This window comes from Podarcis erhardii, assembly GCF_964252035.2.
Source record: "Podarcis erhardii genome assembly, chromosome: 8".
Classification (NCBI taxonomy): domain Eukaryota; kingdom Metazoa; phylum Chordata; class Lepidosauria; order Squamata; family Lacertidae; genus Podarcis; species Podarcis erhardii.
In genome coordinates this window covers 39,029,496-39,052,724 of record NC_138499.1, presented here as the reverse complement: position 1 = coordinate 39,052,724, position 23,229 = coordinate 39,029,496, and the positions used below count along the sequence as shown (strand labels likewise).

The 23,229-nt window shown below is 43.9% G+C and overlaps 1 protein-coding gene and 1 long non-coding RNA gene across 2 annotated transcripts in view; one reads left to right on the top strand and one right to left on the bottom strand.

Moving 5' to 3' along the window:
• Positions 1–8,661, bottom strand: part of LOC309349053 — a 31,125-nt gene extending 22,464 nt beyond the window's left edge. The window contains exon 1 of the long non-coding RNA XR_014159633.1: positions 8,525–8,661. This is a non-coding gene — a long non-coding RNA (uncharacterized lncRNA). The remainder of the gene's footprint in view (positions 1–8,524) is intronic.
• LOC309348968 (DGAT1/2-independent enzyme synthesizing storage lipids-like) overlaps positions 1–23,229 on the top strand; it is a 152,267-nt gene that overhangs the window by 87,201 nt on the left and 41,837 nt on the right. The window lies entirely within an intron of this gene.

Below are 23,229 nucleotides of genomic sequence, written 5' to 3'. Positions count from 1 at the left end.
TGTGCGTAAAAGCTTGATCCCTCTGGGGTTTGGCTGGTCATCCAAACCGATGCACTAACGGAGCCCCCAAAGCATGACTCCGTCAGTCGCTGGTAGAATCTGACAGTGGGCGTCTACGGAATTTACGCCAACATAAAAGCTGTTTGACGGACATGCGCCTTCGTGACTCTCTGCGTGACAGTTTCCGGCGAAGGGTGGGAGTTCCCAACGGGGGTCCCGTTACCTCTCCACTACTCTCACTGGAAGCATCCCAGAGCCTCCCCTCCGCTGTGACTCCTGCACTCCCCCTGCTGGTTCCCTCTTCTGCTGCAGATTCTCTCCTATTCTCCTGGAGCCTGTCCACCACCTGTCTCTCCCATGGCAGTTCCCTGACATCCACCTTCCCCCCAGGGCCCCCTTCACCCCCTCCCGCCTCCTCTCCCACTGGCGGTGAGGGCGGAAAGCCCCTGAAGGAACTCTCCTCGTCGTCCGAGGATTCTAACACTTCTAGCCACGGCGTACCGTCTCTCTCCCCGTCTTCCTCTTCTTCGTCGGAGTCGGCTTCTTCACCCACCCCTGACTCTGGGAACCCTTCAAACTCTCCTTCCTCATCGGTGGTCCCAAAGTGTTCCCTTCTAAATCGTGCCACGTGTTGCGGTTTTCTTGGGAAACGCTGATGAAATGTTTCTATTAAAACCTCGTCATTGACTACCTCTGCTGGTACCCAAGTGTTTTCCGACTCTACTTCCCCCTCCCATTCTACCAGATATTCCACCTGATTCCCCTTCCACCTGGAATCAATGATTCCTGCCACGTTCATGTCGCGCTCTCTCTCTTCTATCACGGGCGTTTGGGTGGCCTCTCTCTCACGCTCCCCCCACTCACGTCCCTCTCGGTACGGCGACAGTAATGACCTGTGAAATACTGGGTGTAATTTCATGTGACTGGGCAGCCTGAGTTTGAATGCCACTGGGTTGACCTGCTGTATGACCTCAAAGGGTCCCAATCTTTTGGGCCTCAATTTCTTACTCCCGCCCTTGAACGGTAGCCCTTGGGTGGACAACCACACCCGGTCCCCCACCCTTATAGTTTCACCTTCCCTCCTATTTCTGTCTGCTTGCTTCTTATATTCTTCCTTGGCTTTCTCTAAGTTAAGTTGAAGCTGACGGTGGATCGCCTCCATCTCTTCAAAAAAATATTCCGCCGCCGGCACGCTCCACCTCTCCCCTCCCTCTCCTGGGAATGCCCGGGGGTGACACCCATAATTTGCCAGGAAGGGACTCATCCCTGTGGACACGTTCTCCACGTTGTTGTAGGCAAATTCTGCTAGAGGTAACTTATCCACCCAGTCATTTTCTCTGTCTTTTACATAACACCTCAGGTATTGTTGTAAAATCCCATTTGCCCTTTCCGCTTGCCCATTGGTTTCTGGGTGCCGGGCAGTTGAGAAATTGAGTTCTACGTGCAGTAAGCTCATAAGTTTCCTCCAGAACCTGGAAGTAAATTGTTTCCCTCTGTCGCTCAAAACCCTCAAGGGGGCGCCATGCAACTTAAAAATATGTTCTACAAACAACTTGGCGGTTTCCTCCGCTGTGACTGCATGTGAACAAGCTATAAAATGACACATCTTGGTTATTTGATCTACCACCACCATGACAGCTGTTTTGCCTTTGGATTTTGGCAGGTCCGTCATAAAATCTATGGATACTGCCTCCCATGGCCTTTCGGGCGTGGGTAAGGGTTGTAATAGCCCCGCTGGCGCCACCCTCTCTCCTTTCGCTCGCTGGCACCTGTCGCAACCCCTGACATATTCCCGTACGTCCTCCCTCACCTTGGGCCACCAAAACTCCCTGGTAACCAACCACATGGTTTTGTGCTGTCCAAAATGTCCCGCTGTGGGGCTGTCATGCAACTGTTTGAGTACTCTGCCCCTCAGTTCCCCGTCGGGTATGTACAGTGCCCCTTTGTAATACAACGCCCCGTTCTTTTCTTCGAACCCCCCTGTGTTCTCCTCTGTCCTCCGGAGCTCTCTGAGTTTCTCTTGGGCGTATTCATCGTTCTCCGTACCCTCTATCAGTTCCCTCTGCCCCACCAATGCCACCCCACACACCCAGCGGTCTTCAGGGATTACATGCCTTGCCTCAGGCGCTCCCTCCCCCTCTAAGTACTCAGGTTTCCTGGAAAGAGCGTCCGCCCTCACGTTCTCGGAGCCGGGCACGTAACGAATCTCAAAGTGGAATTTGGAGAACTCCTGGGCCCATCTCACTTGTCTCTGGTTCAGCACTCGGGCTGTTCTCCAGTATTCCAGATTTTTGTGGTCAGTTCGGACTTGAACCTTGTGCTGCGCCCCAATCAGCAAGTGCCGCCATTTCCGGAATGCTTCATGAATGGCGAGCAGTTCTCGGTCGTACACTGTGTAGTTCCTCTCGGATTTGTTCAACTTCCGCGAGAAGAATGCACACGGTCTCCATTCAGACGTATCTTTTCCCGGCTGGAGAAGAACGGCCCCCACCGCTCGGTCTGACGCGTCAGTCTCCACTCTCATTGGTTGTTGTAGATCCACGTGCAAAAGTTGGTCTTCCGACGCAAACGCCTGCTTTAAGCGTTCGAACGCCCTCTGCGCTTCTCCCGTCCAAACAAATTTCTTTTTGCTACTAAGACAATCCGTGATGGGCGCTGTTAAATGGGCAAAGTTTTTGATGAACTTCCTATAGAAGTTTCCGAAGCCCAGGAACCTTTGCACGTCCTTCTTGGTCTTTGGTGTTTTCCATTCCAGTACCGCTTGAACCTTGCTGGGATCCATGGCCAATCCCTTGTCAGACAACCGGTACCCCAGGAATTCCACCTCCTTGGTATGAAACTGACACTTCTCCAGTTTCACCCACAGCCGGTTTTCTCGCAGCTTGCTCAGTACCTCTCTTACATCTCGCACATGCTGCTCCTCATTGTCTGAGTACACCAGGACGTCATCTAAGAACGCTACGCAGTTCTTGTAGAGCAGTGGCCCCAGGACGTGATTCATGAATGATTGAAAGCAGGCGGAGCCCGCTTGTAATCCGAAAGGCATAACGAGGTACTCAAAGGCCCCCAAGGGGGTGAACATAGTGGTCTTCCACTCATCCCCCTTTCTCACACGTATCAAGTTATATGCCCCCCTAAGGTCCTGCTTGGTAAAAATTTTCCCTTTTCTCACCTGTGTTAGAATGTCATCAATTCTAGGCATAGGGAAAGTCACTGGTTCTGACACTGCATTTAGGGCCCTGAAATCACATACAAGCCTGGGCTTGCCCGTGTTTTTTTTGTCCACAAAGAACACTGGGCTGCCCCCCACCGCTCGTGACTCTCTGATGAAACCTCGCTTGAGATTCTTGTCAATGAACTCCCTTAACTCCTGCATCTCACTGTCTGACATTGCATACAGCTTGCCCACTGGCAATTGTGCTCCTGGGAGTAAGGTAATTTGACAATCAAAGGGTCTGTGCGGGGGCAGTTTATCTGCTTCTTTTTCGCTGAATACGTCAAGCAAGTCAGCGTATTGTGGTGGCACCCTCCCCTTGTCCATCACTTCCATCCCTGCTAGAGTGGCCCTGGCGCCTGCCTGAGCCTCTCTCTCCTTGCAGTGTTCTAGGCAATGTGCTGATCCAAAGGAAACCACTCTCTGATGCCAGCCTACTAGCGGATCGTGTAGCGCCAGCCAGCTCATACCCAAGATAATAGGAGCTCCTCCCAAGGTGGCTACGTTAAACGCTATCAGTTCGGTGTGTCGTGCCACCCTCATTATCATTGGTACAGTCTGTTGGCTCACTTCTCCTCCCAACAGCTCCCTCCCATCCATCGTGGTAACCTGCAAAGGCTTACTCAATGGGATAGTCTGTATCTGGTGTTCAGCTGCAAACTCTTTGCTCATGAAATTACATGAGCTACCTGAATCCAATAGCGCTTTTATCTTCAGTGGGTGTCCGTTTGCCAGTTCCAGCAACACCTCTATCACAAGCGCTGGTCTTGGAGGTTCCGGCGTGGGCACATTCATTACTCCCTGGCCTGGCTGCTGTGCCTGTGATGTTGGCAACCAGGCGTTGGCTTTTACTTGCTCCGTGATTTCTTCTTCCTCCTTCCCCCCAACAGTTCCCGCCATCCCTTGCCATTCCTTCCTTTGCGGACAGACTCTGGCAAAGTGACCTGGCTGTTGGCAGAGATAGCATCTCTTTCCGCTCTTTCCATCCTTCTTCCGCCCTTCACTGGTGTTTGAAACTGCGCGCGCGCGCGCTGTTCCAAGTTCCATCGGCTCTGCTGGCGGGAAAGGCTGCTCCGGAATCTCTGGAATGCGGAAGTCCTTCCAACGTTCCCCCTTTCCTTCCCGCTTTTCCATAGCTCTAGCTTCCTGGCGCGCCCCTATGGACAGCGCTGATTTAGTCAGCTGATCCATAGACTCCGCCCTAGGCGCCCGGGAAAGTTCATCTTTCACTGCCGGAGAGAGACCTTCTTCAAACAGCATTTGAATAGTTTCACTAGCAAGGTCCCACCCAAGTCTATGAATCAGCATGGTGAACTCAGTCCAGTACTCACGTACAGATCGGCTCCCCTGTTTACACGCCATTAACTGCCTGCGCACCACTCCCTGCTCGATCTCGCTGGAAAACATCAAGTCCATGGCGCGGAAAAACTTCATTGTGTCCTTTAAGATTTCATTATTGGCTGCCATCAGGGGCCGAATCCATTCCCTCGCCCCTCCCTCTAGATGGCCAATCACGTACGCCACTCTAGAGTTCTCGGCGGGGAAGTCATCAAACAGTAGATTGAGAGCATATTGCATCTCTGTCCTAAAGGCTTGATAGTTCCGGGGATCCCCCCCAAATTTCTGCACCAGTCCAGGCACCCGTCTGGCAAGTGGGGTGGTCTCCCCCTTATCTGCATCTTGAGCCCTCCTCTCCTCGAGCCTCGCCGTTTGCAGCGCCAGCTGGACCTCCAACGCCCTGTACCTTTCTTCCAGGCTTGGACCTGCTCCAGCTCCAGCTCCTGCTCCTCCGGTTCCGGCTGGTTCGCTCATGATGCCTTCTGCTTGCACAAGCTGCTTTCAAAGACTGTCAGATTGCTGTGATGGGATAATGAGCTGCTTGTGCGTAAAAGCTTGATCCCTCTGGGGTTTGGCTGGTCATCCAAACCGATGCACTAACAGAGCCCCCAAAGCATGACTCCGTCAGTCGCTGGTAGTATCTGACAGTGGGCGTCTACGGAATTTACGCCAACATAAAAGCGGACATGCGCCTTCGTGACTCTCTGCGTGACAGTTTCCGGCGAAGGGTGGGAGTTCCCAACGGGGGTCCCGTTACCTCTCCACTACTCTCACTGGAAGCATCCCAGAGCCTCCCCTCCGCTGTGACTCCTGCACTCCCCCTGCTGGTTCCCTCTTCTGCTGCAGATTCTCTCCTATTCTCCTGGAGCCTGTCCACCACCTGTCTCTCCCATGGCAGTTCCCTGACAGTTATGGACCACTGGGCTGAACTTCACTGCATGTAATGCTCTGAAGGAAAATGTAATGAAAATGATATATAGATGGTACATGACCCCAGTTAAACTTGCCAAAATATACCATTCGTCTGATAATAAATGTTGGAAATGTAAAGAAAATGAAGGAACATTCTTTCACCTCTGGTGGACATGCCCTAAGGTGAAGGCCTTCTGGGAAATGATATATAATGAGCTGAAAAAGGTATTTAAGTATACCTTCACTAAGAAACCAGAGGCCTTCCTTTTGGGTATTGTCGGCCAGAAGGTGCTAAAGAAGGACCGAACATTTTTTATGTATGCAACAACGGCAGCAAGGATACTCATCGCAAAAAACTGGAAAACTCAAGATCTACCCACACTGGAAGAGTGGCAGATGCAGCTGATGGACTATATGCAACTGGCCGAGATGACTGGCAGAATCCGAGACCTGGGAGAAGAGAGGATTGAGGAAGACTGGAAGAAATTTAAGATGTATTTACAAAAACATTGTAATTTGGTTGAATGTTAAGAAGGATGCTAGATTATAAAAAATTGGCCACCACTAAATTAGATTTTGAATTTGATGATAAGTGAGATTAAAGAAAATATAAATTTTATGGAGAATTGCTAGATTATACTTAAATGAGAGAATATAAGATTGTAAACAAGTTGATAAATTTGCTTGGAAAAACCTTTTAACGATGTAAATGGGAGCGGGAGACGTGAGGGAGTCCAAAGAAGTGATGAAACTGCGTTGTGATAGAAGTAAGATTGTTTATTATTGGTGTATTTGTATTTAAAAACTCTAATAAATATTTATATATATATATAAAAAAAAGACTTTAAACTTCTTCCAGTCCTCTTCCACCTGCTCTTCTCCTTGATCTTGAATTCTGCCGGTCATTTCAGCCATTTCCATATAGTCTATTACTTGCATCTGCCATTCTTCCAAGGTGGGTAGATCTTGTGTCTTCCAATGCTTTGCAATGAGTACTCTTGCTGCTGCTGTAGCGTACATAAAAAAGGTTCTGTCCTTCTTTGACACCAATTGGCTGACCATACCCAGGAGAAAGGCCTCTGGTTTCTTCAAGAAGGTATACTTAAATACCTTTTTCAGTTCATTATATATCATCTCCCAGAAAGCCTTAATCCTTGGGCACGTCCACCAAAGGTGAAAGAATGTCCCTTCAGTTTCTTTACATTTCCAACATTTATTATCGGGCAAATGATAGATTTTTGCAAGTTTGACTGGGGTCATGTACCACCTATATATCATTTTCATAATATTCTCTCTTAAGGCATTACATGCCGTTAATTTCATACCGGTGGTCCACAACTGTTCCCAGTCAACAAACATAATATTATGACCAACATCTTGTGCCCATTTTATCATAGCAGATTTTACCGTTTCATCCTCAGTGTTCCATTTCAACAGCAGATTGTACATTCTCGACAATATCTTAGCATTGGGTTCTAACAATTCTGTTTCCAACTTTGATTTTTCCACCTGAAAACCAATTTTCCTGTCCAAATAATAGGCCTCTCTTACTTGAAAGTAATGTAACCAGTCTCGCACCTTATCCTTAAGTTTCTCATAACTCTGCAATTTCACTTTGTCTCCCCCCTGCTCCAAAATTTCCCAATATTTTGGCCAATTAGATTCCATGTTAAGCTTTTTCAGGGCCTTTGCTTCCATAGGTGAAAGCCACCTTGGGGTTTTATTTTCCAATAAATCTTTATATTTCATCCAGACATTAAACAATGCTTTCCTGACAATATGGTTTTTAAATGCTTTATAAACTTTAGCCTTACCGTACCACAAATATGCATGCCACCCAAAAACATTATCATATCCTTCCAAGTCTAAAATGTCCGTGTTTTCAAGAAGTAGCCAGTCCTTCAACCAGCAGAAAGCTGCTGCTTCATAATATAACTTAAGGTCCGGCAGGGCAACCCCCCCCCCTCTTTCCTTTGCATCAGTAAGAATTTTATATTTTATTCTGGGCTTTTTGCCCTGCCAGACAAATCTAGAAATTTCTTTTTGCCACTTCTCGAAACAGTCCATTTTGTCAATAATTTGTAACGTCTGAAACAAAAACAACATTCTTGGCAATACATTCATTTTGATAACCACAATTCTACCCAGTAAGGAAAGCTTTAAGTTTGTCCAAATTTCAAGATCTTTTTTCACTTCTGACCAACACTTCTCATAATTATCTTTAAATAAATTTACATTCTTCGAAGTCAAGTTCACCCCTAGGTATTTCACTTTTTTCACCAATGTTAAACCTGTTTCTTCCTGAAACCTTTCCTTCTCTGCTGATGTTAAATTTTTCTCTAAAACCATGGTTTTGGATTTATTCAATTTAAAACCTGCCACCTGACCAGATAAGGGTATGTGGGCTTTAAACCACAGCTGTTTTGATTCCAATAATAGCTGTGTTACAGGGAGGAATTAATTTTCTGCTTCTCAGTGTTATAATATCTGAAAAACTGTAAGTGCTTAATTTCATCTCCGCAAGTAGCAAACATCCTAGCTGTATTTTAAGTTGACAATGTGGCAACAGGCTAAGATTTTCATACAACTGGTTTTTACACACACATACAGACAAGACAGCATTTCTCTCTCTCTCTCTGGCGAGAGCCAGTTTGGTGTAGTGGTTAAGAGCGGTAGTCTCGTAATCTGGGGAACCGGGTTCGCGTCTCCGCTCCTCCACATGCAGCTGCTGGGTGACCCTGGGCCAGTCACACTTCTTTGAAGTCTCTCAGCCCCACTCACCTCACAGAGTGTTTGTTGTGGGGGAGGAAGGGAAAGGAGAATGTTAGCCGCTTTGAGACTCCTTAAAGGGAGTGAAAGGCGGGGTATCAAATCCAAACTCTTCTTCTTCTTCTTCTCTGCTGATCCCTGCACAGTAACTGACAAATAACACAACTACTAGCACATTTGCAAAACTAAGCAAGAATCATTTGTTGAGATTGCAGGGGGTTGATTAGACAACCCATTGGGCCCCTTCCAACTCTACACTTTATGATTCTATGAACAAAAACTTTTACTTACATTCCTGGTAAGCCTAGATTGCTTTGAATTTGGTCATCCCTCTCTGAGACCAGCAAAAGTCTTGTCTGGTGCTCTACTTTTTCGTAGGATAATTTCCACCACTATGAAGACAGGTCCCTTTTTGTGGAGGTTTAAAGAGACTGTGGTGGGTGTGCCATCTGTATGAACAAACCAAGCATTGTGAAAAAGAGAGAAGACGTGGGGAGGCTGCTTCAGGGAAGTCGTGGCCATTTGTAATCAAACATTTGTAATCAAAGTATGGAGTCACACCTACAATCACATTCATAATGTACAATTACATATTGGGTCACAGAAAACCAGTTCTTGACTAAGTAATAAAGTTAGGAATTGTACTCGCAACACTCTGTTTGTGATTCAGTCATAGACTCATTAAGAACAAATATCCATGGCTTGTAAAAGCCAAACAGAACCAGAAAACATAAAAAGCACATGTATCTTAATCTCACTAGCCACTTCATGAATCTCTTGAAGAAGAGTTAAAGCTAATTAAAACTCATTAAAACCACTTTGTTGTTTAGTCGTGTCTGACTATTTGTGACCCCATGGACCACAGGAAGACAGGCACTCCTGTCTTCTAAAAGGCAGATAAAAACCACAGGCTTTCCAGAGAGAGATGTTGCCTTGCAAGCTGCTGAGTCCCTTCCAGGCACTGTCCTACTTCATCGCCTGACACTCCTGAGAATATGAGGGAGCCCTGTTTGCTTTAGTGTTGAGGAAGGCAGTTGAGAGTGTTGAGGATGACACTTGAGAGACAACCTGTCAAGTGCCTACCTTAATTCCCACTTCTATAGCAAGACTTTGACAGAAGTGGTGAGCATGCCAACTTGAAAATTCCTGAGTATTCAGGAATCCACCAGATACCATAAGTCTCTGGGAACAGACCACCTTAATGGATCCCCCAGCCTTATAGAAGGGCACTGCATCATCACTTCGAATTTCACCATTGAATTATCCTTCTCAGACAATGGGCTCAGCACAAACTTCCATACGCATGGATTTCTGCCTTCCCATTCCCAAAGATTTCAAAATAAGATTTATCCCAAAGATTTCAAAATAAAACATTACAAAGGAGGTCAACTACAGAATACACACTCCACAAAGTAAGTTAACAAAAAACAAAACTTGAACATTTTTTAAAAAAACCACTGCTACGTGAGGTCAAATATAAAATGCACATTTAAAACAGCATAACTAACTAACAAAAGAATAAAACATTATCATAAGCATGACACAGCTCTTTGGCAGGCACTAAAAGATGAGACAAAATAATCCAATAGTTAGGGTTTGTCATCAGGCAATGTCCCTCTGGTCTCACCAGGCACCGCTTTAGTAGAACTGGTGAGTCTGGGCCCCACCCCCTAGGCCAGGTGGAAAGGGCCTTGCAGGGAGCGGCCTTCACGACTCACAGCAATACCTGAGCTCAGTGGATCACCCAGGGTGGTTATTTATGCTTCTGATTTGCTTTATCCATTATTGAGAATAGTGCATTTGGTTCTCTGTGCTTCCTCATTTTTGCTCTGTTTTTACAAGAAGATGAATAACCAGCAAGAAACTGAGGCTGAGAGCAAATTTGGGGGCATTCCAAGGCAAGTTACAGATATGTTTAGAAAGATATGCCATGGTGAGGAGACAGAGCCAGAGCAGCCAGCTGAGATGTTTTCACTGGAGAGTATATCTGACCCCCCTTCTCCCAGAACCCGGCGTTTGTTGAGAGTGCAAGAGCAAAAGACTCAGAGACAATTAGCCGCCGGTAGCCACTGTAAGGAAAAGTGCTGTTGGTAGGAAGGGAGTGGAGAGGATCTTAGTTGGAGCAATGCCATTGTCTCTCGCTGTGATGATTGAATAAACTCATTAGTAAGAACTCTTCTTGTTTTTCTCTGCTTCTTGCTGCCACCAGGGGAGGGGGAGCGGATAAAATCCCCCAAAGCCTGACAATAAATATAGAAATAAATATATTGATATTGATATTGATATTGATATATAGATGTAGATGTAGATGTAGATGTAGATGTAGATGTAGATGTAGATGTAGATAGATATGATCATCATCATATTGTAAACCGCCTGATGAATTTCAGTTTTTAATGAGTCTGTGACTGAATTGCAGGCACTGCATGACAGAGTAAAATGGACCAACATGTATGTATGCGATTATTGCTCTGACTTAACTGACAAACGCATGCTGGACTTGGTGCCAATGGAAGAGCTTTTACTGGAGCAGCACTAGGATTCTATATTGTAAACAGAACATGTTATTAAGGTTTGTGTATTACATCATGTTCTTATCTCATACACAACTTATAGTGGGAGAAGCCACCAGCAAATGGAGGTAACACACTTGTCACAATACCTACCTTTACCCCTTAGTCAATAGCTGGTGTTCTGTGACCCAATATGTTGTTATGTGACATGGCTGCTATTGTAGGTGTGACTTTAATTACAATAATTTTAATTACAAATGGGCACAACCTCTTAGCAGTCTTTTTCACAATGCTTGGTTTCTTCATACAAATGGCACACTCATCACAGTCTCTTTAAAGCACCACAGAAAGGGACCTTTCTCCATAGGGGTGGAAATTAGCCTACAAAAAAGTGCACCAGACAGGACTTCTGCTGCATCCACAGAGAGGTGACTGAAGCAAAGGCGATTTAGACTTACCAGGAATGTAAGTAAAAAAAAAATGTTCATAGAATTATAAAGTGTAGAACTGGACTAGGGATTCCAAGGGTTATCTAGTCAACCCTCTTCAATGCAGGAATCTCATCAAAGTCTCTCATTCAGTTTGAAACCATAGTAGACCCTGCTTCGTTTGCAAATGTCCTGTTGTTGTTGTTTAGTCATTTAGTCATGTCCGACTCTTCACGACCCCATGGACCAGAGCATGCCAGGCACTCCTGTCTTCCATTGCCTCCCGCAGTTTGGTCAAATTCATGCTGGTAGCTTCAGGAACACTGTCCAACCATCTCGTCTTCTGTCGTCCCCTTCTCCTTGTGCCCTCAATTTTCCAGGGAGTCTTCTCTTCTCACGAGGTGGCCAAAGTATTGGAGCCTCAGCTTCACAATCTGGCCTTCCAGTGAGCACTCAGGGCTGATTTCCTTCAGAATGGATAGGTTTGATCTTCTTGCAGTCCATGAGACTGTCCGTGTAAAAACTAGTTGTATGAACTATGAGCCTGTTTCCACACTGTCAACTTAAAACACAGCTAGGATGTTAATTTCTTTTAGTCAGTGTTGATTTGAAGCTGGGAAAGATATGGATGGTAGCTAATGTCAAGTGTGCTGCTCTGGTGCCGGTTCACCGGAGCAGCTTCGTCACGCTGGCCACGTGACCCGGAAGTGTCTGCGGACAGCGCTGGCACCCGGCCTCTAGAGTGAGATGAGCGCACAACCCTAGAGTCTGTCAAGACTGGCCCATACGGGCAGGGGTACCTTTACCTTTACCTTTGATGTCAAGTGTACACTACTGTCCAAGCCAACAGGGGGAAAGCATTGCAAATCAAATCATAATCCAATTCAAAAACAAAACAAAACAAAAAACTAAATTACAATCTGAATTATTTATTATTACCGTATTTTTCGCTCTATAGGACGCACTTTCCCCCCTCCCAAAATCAGGGAGAAATGTGTGTGCGTCCTATGGAACGAATGCAGGCCCCTTGGCTTCAGCGATAGCAACGCGAAGCCTCCGAAGTGCAGAGGGAGCGCTCCCTCCCCACTCCGGAGGCTTCGCTTTGCTATCACTGAAGCCTGGTGCGCACCGACCCCTCTTGCTCTCCATGCTTCAGGGATAGCTGCCTGAAGCCTTCAGAGCGCAGCGCGAAAGGAGGCCAGGAAATATGTTAAGAGCTCTTTCAGAACGATTTGATAAGCATTACAAAGCTAACTAGTCCATATAAAACAGTTGCAGTGTTTCTGACAAGATGTCTGTTATAGGAAGCATTAATAATTATGTTATTAAACCTAAGCTGATATACACAGAATTGTGCTGGATTGTTTATTAATTATCTGGAAGGGACCCTAGCTCAGTAACTCAGCACCTGCTGTGTGTTCAGAAGGTCCTAGGTTTTCAAAGACATACGAGTGCTTTCTTGCCCTATCCTGCAATACACCCAGAATTCCCCTTTTATAATGGGAAGGTAAGTGCTTAACTGAAACATGAAATAATATTACAAGTGAAAGAGTAATGTCTATAATTCACATCTCTTTTATGTTTATAGAGATAAGCTTTCACTTGGTTTGAACCTGTGGGCTGCAGACCTCTGTAGGTACACAGAGTTATCCCAAGGGGTCAACAAAGCAGCTGTGGCTGGCAGGTCCTGGTCAAGGGCCCAGGAACTCAGAGGCCTGTTCGTCTAGCACCCATTAGCTGGCTTTCTCCCAATAGGATGTCTGTGGAGGAAGGCATGAGGCCCATCTGCTCTCAAAAAGGAGTGATTCAGCTTCAAGCTGGTTGGCATAGATGACCCTTGTGGTTCACCCCAACTCTATTATTCTATTATTCCTATGAGGCATCCCAAAACAAATCTATATGAATGTTTACTACATTGGGAACAATTCCACATTTAAAAATGTGATTATACACACACACACCCTCAGATGAACAACAACAAATGACACATTACACCGTGCCATTTATTAACAGAAATAAAGACAATATGGAAAAGCCATGTGTGAAAAACTAAGTACATCTTATTATTAAATAGCTTGTAGAACCACATTTAGCAGCAATAAGAAGCTATCATTTTCTGTAGGACTTTATCAGTCTCTCACATCACTTCAGCTCATTGAAGTTTGCTGGCATCTGTTTATGCACAGCTATCTTAAGGTCTTGCGCAGCATTTCAATTTGGCTGAGGTCTGGACTTTGACTAGGTCATTGATTCTGTTCTTTTCCAGCCATTCTGTGATAGATTTCCTGGTATGCTTGGGATCCTTGTCCTGTTAACAGCATGACCCAATTTTGACCAAGCTATAGCTGTCAGCAAATTGCCTCACATTTGACTCTAGAATACTTTGGTATACAGAGGAGTTCATGGTTGACTCAATGACTACAAGGTTCCCAGCTCCTGTGCCTACAAAACAAGCCCAAATCACCACCCCAAGCTGCTTGTGCTGATGCTGTTTGGTTTTTGTCAAAGGTGGTGCTGTGCATTAAGGCAAGACATCTCCACTTTGGTCTCGTCTGTCCAAAGGACATTGTTCCAGAAGTCTTGTGGTTTTTTCAGATGCAACTTTGCAAACCTAAGCCGTGCTGCCAGACGCAACTTTGCAAACCTAAGCCGTGCTGCCATGTATTGAATAATAGAATTATTCAGAAGGTATTGAATAATCAGGATCAGGTGCACAACCTTGGGGTCATTTTGAACTCACATCTGTCCATGGATGCACAGGTTAATTCTGTGTTGATTCTGGTAGCTAGACTGGTGATAAGGAGTGGCCGCTGGCACCATATAACACCCAGCCTGGAAGATCTATATTGGCTCCCAGTACGTTTCCGAGCACAATACAAAGTGTTGGTGCTGACCTTTAAAGCCCTAAACGGCCTCAGTCCGGTATACCTGAAGGAGCATCTCCACCCCCATCGTTCTGCCCGGACACTGAGGTCTAGCGCCAAGGGCCTTCTGGCGGTTCCCTCACTGCAAGAAGTGATGTTACAAGGAACCAGGCAGGCTACCTTCGTAGTTGGGAGTGGCTCCCGCCCTGTGGAACACCCTCTCATCAGATGTCAAGTAGATAAACAACTACACAACTTTCTGAAGACATCTGAATGCAACCCTGTATCAGGATGCTTTTAATTGATGATGTGTTGCTGTGTTTTTATTATGTTCTCAGCCGCCCAGAGTTGCCGGAGCAACCAGGCTTACACTTACACTTACACACACCGACACACACCAACACACACCTTTATCCTTTAGCTCCTGAAAGACTCAAGTTTCCATCTTAGCTGATTTCTTTCTGCCATAGCCTCAATTATGAATAACGGAGTAGACTGATCAGGATTTAAGAATTTGTTGGGCATTTGTTCCTGAAGATGATGTGAACAAAGGCCCAAACTTTTGATCTGAAAATCATTGGGTGTGTTGGGGAATGTTATTACAGAGAAGAGAGGTAGATAGTCTTTATGATGCCTGACAGAATTGGTATCAGGGACTGGAATGAAGCAGCAGAGGGATGGGACGAATCTCTCTCCCCCCCCCCCAGGTATTTGGTATCACTTTTTCTTATAATTGTATCCCATTCTAGGGAAGCTACACTATTCATATCTCCCATCAATATATTTCAACTCATATTTTCCAATAGAATTTCTTCAAGGCCAGTTTTTTCTGATTTGATGCATACACACCTACTGTATTGGCAATGTTTTTTCTCCTTCTGATGTTATTAGAGTTATCAATATTCTTCTTTGTTCTTCTTTGGATCCAGTTCAGGTTTTATATACATTACCACGCCTCTCTTCTTTGTTGCATCAAAGGCTACAAAGTCCTTTCCCAATCTTTTATTAATCAAAATTCTTTTATGGTTCTTCACAATGTGTGTTTCTTGAAAGCAAATCACATCCAAATTTAACTTTTTAACCACATGTTCAATCTTGTTTCTTTCAGTTTATTATTAAGTCCATTTGCATTCATCTTGTTCTTTATTTGTCTCTTGTCTCTGTCTCTTGTCTTAACCTCTGTTGGTTCTTCTTCCTGTTCTGCTTCCATACCAAATGCCCTTTCTCCTGCTAATTCTTTCCCATATTTTCTCCAGAATTAGTCTGCTTCAGTGGGATCCCGCCACCTTTGTTTTCTTCCTTTACATGTAAAAGATTGTGCTTGAGGATATACCCAACAATAAGGGATTTTGTTATATTTCAGTGTATCTGTCAAATATTTGTTATTTACTCTGGTAGTGAATCTGTATTACTCTGTCCTGAATTCTCTTTGAATTAAAAAACAACAAACAGTCACTCAGCAGTTTGTTTGCTTGTTTTTGCTTTAGCCTATCTAGATTTCACATGAAAATTCTTCTTCCAATTCAATCAGGTTAGTAAGTTATTTTATTATTTTTTCACTTAATTCCACCATCACATCTTCTGATATACCTCTCAGACAAAGAATCAGATCTTTTTGATTTAATTCCAAAATGGTCATCTTATCTAGAGCCTCTTCATGAATTTCACCGCTTCAGTATCTTCCTTCATCCTCTCTTGTGTCAGGAACGTGGCCCCCCAGAGCCCAGGGGAAGAGTTAGACGCAGAAATTGAACTAAGTGAACAAAGGACAGACTCTGCAATTGAGAGTTGGCTGACAGAATTGAGAAAGGGCAGTTTGATCCCCATTCCCGGGGAAGACTCTATTAGCTTTCAGCCTACTCTTTGCTTTCAGCCTACTCAGATTAAAGAGCTTTCCATCTGTTAGATATATAATTTCTACTCTGGTGGGGAATTTCCCTTTGACAAAGTGCAGGATCATGGCATTAAATAGAATGAATAGAGTTGGGGCGATAACACAACCCTGTTTAACACCTGAACACACTGTGAATGGTTCACTTTGAGAGCCATTGTTATCTGTGATTGTTGCTGTCATATTATCATGGAGGAACCGAATGATGTTATCTGGGCAACTAATTTTCAGAAGGATAGTCCAAAGGGAAACACGATTTACAGTGTCGAAGGCCTTAGTCACGTCAATAAAGACCATATACAGGTAAGCATCCCATCAGGTCCGCTCGCTTTGTTGTTTTTCATTTGGTTAATAGCTATACACAACTCTCCCCGATTTGGAGATACTGCAAGCTCATCTCTAATTTGTTTTTGCGGAATTTGTGAGAGGACTTCAGCAGCTACAGAGAGTTGTGGTTAAGGAGATGTTGGTAATGTTCTTTCCATCACAGTGCAATAGCTTTTTTATCTTTTAGAAGTGTGGTACTGTCTGTTGAGCATAGGGGGCATGCCATGATTTATTGTCCCATAGATGGTCTTTGTGGATTTAAAGAAACTCTATGCATCATGAGTGTTGGCTAAGTGCTGGAGATCTTGAGCATTTTTTTATCCACCAGGTGTTCATGGGCTGCAACAATGGATGTTTTTATTTTGGTCCAGTGTTCCTCAATGTTATCAGGGAACTCCGAAAGTAGATGGTCCTTAAGAGTAGTTTGGAAGCATGAACATATCAAAGATGTAAAACACAACAAAGATAAATACAAAATTTTATTATTTGCGGATGATATCCTTTTATTTATTACAAAACCAGAAGAAACAATTCCAAAAATTATGGAGAAAATAAAAACCTTTGGCAGAATATCGGGATATTCTATAAATTGGACAAAATCAGAGATTTTACCAGTTGGGCCAAGGGCTACATAGTATAGAAACCATCAAGTTCAGAAGACTTTATTAAATACTTGGGTATAATGATTTCATTGGATATAGACCGAATTGTAAAATTAAATTTGAATCAAATTATTAATGAGATTTCTTTTGATATTGAAAGGTGGAGACCTCTAAACCTTTCCCTTTGGGGAAAGGTTAACGTCCTCAAAATGAATGTTGTTCCAAAGCTTTTATATATTCTTAGAGTATTACCAATATATATTCCCAAATTTTACTTCCAAAAAACAAATCACCTATTTAGATCATGCCTATGGGGTACAAAGCCACCAAAAATATCACTACATAAAATGCAACTTCCAACTAAGGAAGCTGGCTTTGGTCTCCCAAATCTGGAACTATATCACCTGGCCTACCTGCTGAGTAAACTCGGCTCCAATTTTATGAAACATCCTATTATCCTGGTAACATGCTCTGCGCAGCTCTCCCTTTAAAGCAAGAGCTGCATAGGGTGTGTCTGTGGCTCTGGCTGGCTTTGCAGCAAGGCGGGAAGAGGGATGGACAGGGCTGCCGTCCAGCTCATTGTAAGGCCAGCAAGAACCACTGCTGGTTAGCTGAGCCAGGGAGGAGGGAGGGAAGGGGATTCTTTCCATCCCTCCCTCCTCCGTGGCTTGCTTTGAAGCAGGAAAGTGGGAGGGGAGCCACTTATACCCATGTAAGCGGTTCCTCTCCCACTTTCCTGCTTTAAAGCAACCACGGAGGAGGGAAGGAAGGGGACCCATGGATTCGCGGCTGCAGCAGATTCCCTCCTCCTGAGCTCCCTTTGAAGCAGCAAAGTGGGAGGGGAGCAGCTTACACTCTCCCACTTTCCTGCTTCAAAGCCGAGGGAATCCGCTGCAGCTGCGAGCAGAGGATCCATGGCTCCCCTTCCCTCCCTCCTCCTTTGAAGCAGGGTGTGGGGGTGCAGTGGGGAAAGAGGGCAGGAAATAGATGCCGGGCATGAAGACACAACCACACTTTGACCACTGGAAAGTCCACCTCAGCCTCCCCAGATTTCCACTGAGACGGCCAGGCTAATCTCAATGGCCATAAGAGCCAGAAACTTTCATGGGCTTTAATTTAATTTATTTAATTTAATTTTAAATTAAATCCATTTGAACAAATTAAAGATAAAGTGAATTGGTTGCAATATTATCAAATTAATGAATTATATAAGATGGATAAGATAAATGGTTTTGCAACAGAAAAAACCAAATATGAAACGGAGTTGTTAGATACTAATGATAAGAATATGTCTAAAATGTACAGTGTGTTGTTGGAGTGGCATACAAAGGATGAAGAAGTTAAATCGGTCATGATTGATTGGGCAAGGGATGTGGGACATACCGGTAATATAATGATGGAGGACTGGAAGAGGCTATGGAGGAAAGGGGTTAAGTTCACTGCATGTACGATATTAAAGGAAAATATTATGAAGATGATGTATAGATGGTACTTGACCCCTGTAAAACTAGCAAAGATTTATCACAAAAGTGATAACCCTTGTTGGAAATGTAAAGAAAAAGAAGGTACTTTTTTCCATATGTGGTGGACTTGTCCCAACGTGAAAGACTTCTGGGAGAAGATTTATAACGAACTGAAAAAAATGTTGAAATATACATTTATTAAGAAACCAGAGGCCTTTCTCCTTGGAATAACAGGTTTAGAATTGTCCAAGAAAGATGTTAAATTATTTTTGTATGCCACAACGGCCGCTTAAATATTACTTGCTAAAAATTGGAAAACACAAGAATTACCAACAGTGGAAGATTGGCAGATGAAGATGATGGATTTTTCGGAGCTAGCTGACCTGACTGGAAGAATCCGCGACCAGAAAGAAGAGGAGTTTAAAGAGGACTGGAGGAAATTCAAGGACTATTTGAACAAATATTGTAATATAAAAAATTAGAAATTACTTGAAAGAAACAAATAGGCCTAGGACAAATTAAGTTATAATTAAATAAATGGGATTCAGAATGTCAAGAAAAGTGAATAAGATGACTATAATTGGTAATTGTTTTAGTTTAATAATGATATTGGAAAGCTGTTGCTTTTAAATTACAAGGAAACTCAGAAGGGAGGGATTTAAGATGTTTAAAAAGTTGGATTTGTGAAGAATTAAGTTTGTTATTATTGTCTGTTTGTTTATTGTCCTCCCCTTTCTCCACTTTCTCTCCTCCCCCCCCCCTTTTTGTCCTTTTCTGTTTTTGTGTATCATTTTGCTTTGTGGTTTGTGTTATTATGGTGGAAAATTTAATAAAAATTTATTTAAAAAAAAGAAACTTGCATGGGCTGCTTCTTTAAAGATGAAAACATGCACACACGTGAAAGAAATCCATCCAGGTTCCTGGGCACAACTCACGCTTAATATTCACACAGGTTACATGGATGGCATTGGCAACTGGAGGAGCAGCATGGTTAAAGAGCAAGTCCTGGTTTCAAGCTTAAGATCAGCTCTTTTGTGGTGGCTTCAAACAATCCTTTGGCTGCAACGGGAATCCCTCCCTCCCTTAATTCAGGATGCTACAGTCTACAGATGCTGTGGCTGCCTGCCCTTTCCCCTGAGCTGTAAAAGCACCTTCAAGAGGGTGATGGGAGGTGACACAGTCATCTTCCAGATGTGCAAAGAACCACCCTCGCCACACTAAATGTGACAGCAAGCCTCACATCCAGATCTGAAGCATAAATGGGAACCTAGGAAGCTGCCTTATAAGGAGACAGACCCACTACTCCATCTAGCTTAGTAATGTCAACACTGACTGGCAGCAGTTTGCCAGAGTTTCAGGCCTGGAGAAGCCGGTGATTGAACGTGTGGTGTTCTGCATGCAAAGCCACTGAGGTTACAGCTGTTCCCTTTAAAAACAAACTAAGATTGTAGTGCTCATGGTTCTGAGGAAAGGGCTAATTTAAACAGGAACAGAGGGACCTACCCTGTACCACGTCAGGACCCCTGAGCCCATTTAGCTCAGTTTTGTCTTCACCGATGGGCAGAGGCTCACCAGGGTTTCAGGAGACACACCCTCAGCCCTACCCGGAGAATCTTTCAAGGACTGAACTTGGGATGGGATCTTCTCCATGCTCTCCCCATTGAGCTATGATAGCTCCCTCCCTTCTCCTCCCCTGCTCCTCTGCAGGAGGCCTATCTCGGCATGTGATTATAATGTATATGTCACGGGCTTTGAGATGCATATAAAGTCAGGCTCAGCATTATTAACTGGACTTAGATAAGCCATGATTCTCCTTCCTTCCCTCCTCTGAGGCGCGCTTTAAAGCAGCAAAGTGGACAGGAGCCACCCGCTTTGCTGCTTTAAATAGTTTAGTACAACATTTGATTCAGAATATTTTTTTTCGTGTTTTCCTCCTCTAAAAACTAAGTGCGCCTTAAGGTCAGGTGTGCTTTATGGAGCAAAAAATATGGTAATAATTTGGCAAAATTTGATGAAGAAAGGTATTTTGACATTGAATCAATTAATTGATGAAAATTACACATTTGTGGAACATAAGACTTTGCAAGTAAAGTATGGATTAACCAGTGAAACACAATGGCAATACATCAAATTGAAACATACGTTGGAAAGGCGGTTTGGCCCTGACGCTATATCAGCATCAGAAACACCCTTGCTGCTACAAGATTTAATTTCTGCAACAAAAGCAAAGAACTCTACACTTGCACTATATAAAACCCTACTCAACAGAAAGAAATATGATTTAGAATATGATAGACAAAAACGGAGTGAAGAGTTAGGAGTACAGCTAACAAATGATATATGGGAGTCAGGTATAAAATCAACAGAAATAGCTTCTAAGACTAAGAATTATTCAGCAGAAAATAATATTCAGAGTCCATTGGACTCCAGCAAAACTTTACCAGAAGAAAATAACAAATGCAGACAACTGCTGGAGATGTGGAAGTAAAAATGTGAACTTAGTACATATGATGATTAACTGCCCGATGAGAACATCATTTTGGTGTGAGGTGAGGATATATATAGCAAGAGTAATAAAAAGAAATTGTTATTTAGGGGATTTGAATTTAATTATAAATTATATACTGGAAATGTGGGAGATTACAAGGGGTCAAAAAAAATAATGGATGTATCATGCCATATTAGAAGCAAAAAAACTTGTCTTAATGAATTGGAAGAGCCGCAAAAAGATCCAATTGAGCAAAAGGATTGACAATATGGACAGACTAGTTACCTACGAACGAATTGCATATCAACGCAAATTAAGAATGGATAAATATGAAGAAATCTGGAAAGAATACTTAAGCGATAAGGCGGACAGTGGTGAGAAGTAGGAGGAGGAGAGGTGGGGAAATATTGTTAAAAAGGTGTAGTTATAGGTATATCAGTACTCAAATCTGAATTGTTAAATTGTGTTATTAGTGCTGTTGTGGTTTTTGTTGCATATGTTTGTTTTGGTTGTTGTTTGTATTGAAAAAAATGATTACATAATTTTTTTTAAAAAAAGAGTAGTTTGGAAGCAATCCCACTTAATGGGATCTTGAAGGGCTTCAGTGTTTATTTTGCGCCTTGGTTTCCTTCCTGGAAGCCTGCGTTGAGGTATAATCTTGATAGCCATTGCGGACTGTATTAATCAGTGATCTGTCCAGCAGTCGTCGGCACTCATCATAGCTCTGGTAAGCAACACATCATGGCAATCTTCAGCTTGGACAATTGCATTGTCTAAGAGGTGCCAGTGGTTCGACTGAGGGTGCCTCCATGATTTAAATTTACAGTCGGACCTTGGAAGCTGAACGGAATCTGTTCCAGACGTCCGTTCAACTTCCCAAAATGTTTGAAAACCAAATCGTGGCTTCTGATTGGCTGCAAGAAGCTACTGCTGCCAATCAGAAGCCATGGAAGCCCCGTCAAACGTTTGGGTTCCAAAAGAACGTTCACAAACCTTAACAATCACTTTTGGGTTTGCGTCATTGTTGGAGCCAAAATGTCCGAGTTCCAGGGCATTCGGAATCCAAGGTACGACTGTATATATATATATATATATATTTGTTGAAAGTGTGTGTTGGTAATAACAAGGTTGTGCACTACACATAGAGTCAAAAGAAAGATTCTGTTCTGGTTGCTGTTGCCAACTCCTTCTTTCCCAATAGTCCCAGGCCACAGATTGAAATCTTGCCCAACTCTTGCATTAAAATCACCCAGGAGGATAATATTATCCTCCTTAGGGGTCTCTGATAGGATGATATCCAGCAGATAGTAAAATATATTTTTAATGTCTTCATCAACATCTCGTGTTGGTGCATAAGCACTTAGAATAGTAGCCTTTTGGTTTTTGGTGAGTTTTATTCAAAGAGTGGAAAGTCGTTCATTAATGCCGGTAGGGACTTTTGACAAGAGCTTCACAAGATCGTTTTTGATAGCAAAGCCTACTCCATGTATTCAGTGTTCTTGTTCAGCAAGTGAGTGTTTTTGTATCATCATTATGCTGTCCAAGTCCGGAGACTCAATGAGCATACACAAGAGCTTCTGCAGAAAGATTTGTGTCGTGATTTGAGGACGCGATCCCCGCTTGGGTAATGAAGACACGTGGACACAGTATATTAGGTTAAGAAAAGGCCACAACTTTATTGATTACAGCATGTGAGAAGGTATTGGCTTAGGCACTGGACCACAGCAAATTTGACTCCACCCACTCGGAGAGAGGTGAGTCTGATGAGGGGTTAACCACCAGTAGGGGGAGCCTGTTGATGCAAATACAACTATAAGCTCTCCCCTGATGTCACCGAGGGTCGTGCCATGGCCCCCCTCCACACAGGGCATCGGACAGGATCCATGACCGCCGGATTCCTTTAACGGAATACTCATAAGCGAAGGGATAGGCGATGGCCACACCTTGCCCTTCCATACACCAACATCACATTCCAATGCCTAACCGCCACCCGAGCCCAAGAGGTTCGCCGGATTGGTGAGGAGGCTGGGAGAACAGTGCTGTCGGCAGTGCTGGAGCGACCCGCAGCCATCCGAGACCTCACTCTAACTAAAGCAAAACAACAGCCAGAAACCCTCCAGAGGCCCCACAAAAATTACTCAGGCGAAATAAGAGTAAAAATGCAGGTAAAATCACTGGACCCCTTCCTCCAAACCTCACAACTCCAGAATCGGAACAGGAACTTCCGACTTCGTAATTCTTCCATGTGCTTGGCTCAAACAAGACGACGACGAGCAGAAACACTTGACTCGTGGAAAATCTGAAGCGCAATGGTGGGAAGAGCTGGCGCGGCCGCATTTGAGTGGCTAAACCATGCCCCTGTGGTGGCCCCTGATTGGGTGTCCAACTGGGAGGCGTGGTGTGCCAGCGATGATGAGAGT